Raw genomic sequence first — 1,029 nt, forward strand, 5'->3', positions numbered from 1 at the left:
TCTGTGTCCGGATAGTTCTCTGTTTGTCTGTCTGTCTGTATTTTAATCTGGTTTGTTTGCCTTTTCATTGCCCTCTTTGTTTTCTAAAGGAATAGAGAAAGGAGGTGTGAAATTGGATGGGTGGGGAGGTGGTGAAGATCTAGAAAGATACAGATCCGAAGGGGTTTCTGAGGAATATGTGTCAATGGGTGATTTCAGAACAAGGAATTATCTTTTTAGTTCATTTTAAAGACATACAAGATATCAAAGTTTTGTGGATTTGAATTTTCTATGCTAAAAAGGAAGGGTGATATTTCTATTGAGTATTGTTTCTAAAAAAGAAGGCATCAAGAGTATTCATCAAATCCATGAATATTTCCTTTTCTTTGATCCACATTAACCACTAAATTCATGGCTATTCAGGGTCTCAGAAAACAAACTGTCTGTTAGAAGCAGATAGGAATGAGGCGGCAACACAAACCACATCTATTTTATTTGTGAAAAGTACCGTAACTGCCTATCTTAAACTCTATCACTGTTCAAGATAAGGGCTCAGTGAGGCAGAATGAAATGACCAGATACAAAACCAGCTGGACACTGCTTATAGATGATGTGACATCCTGGTTACTCTAAGTGTAATGGAATGGGAAGATATGAACAAACAGAAAGAAATACTGCAAGAGAGGTTCACAGGATTCCCTGGAATCTAAATGATTCATATACTATGGGTGCAATAAACAGTTAAAAAAAAAGAGAGGAGAGGCCAGCCATGGTGCAGGAAGAGGAGAGAGCCAAAGGAAGGGTCTGCACTTTAAGTGTGATGGACATAAGGAAGATTTTAGGCTAAACTTTGCCATGAAGTAGATGGAAAGATAATTTGAAACAGACAGGTTGTATTGAAGGAATTTGACTTATATTGGGAAGCAGAAAGTGATTATAGCTGAGACAGTAATTTTATCAAGTCCCTTTACGGGAATTGAGGAGTCTTAAGTTACAAGAGAAAAGAGGTATAAAGAAAGCAGTAAGCTGGTGAACATATTCAGTTAAAAC

This window comes from Acomys minous (assembly GCF_964271855.1).
Source record: "Acomys minous genome assembly, chromosome: 15".
In the NCBI taxonomy this organism is placed as follows: Eukaryota; Metazoa; Chordata; class Mammalia; order Rodentia; family Muridae; genus Acomys; species Acomys minous.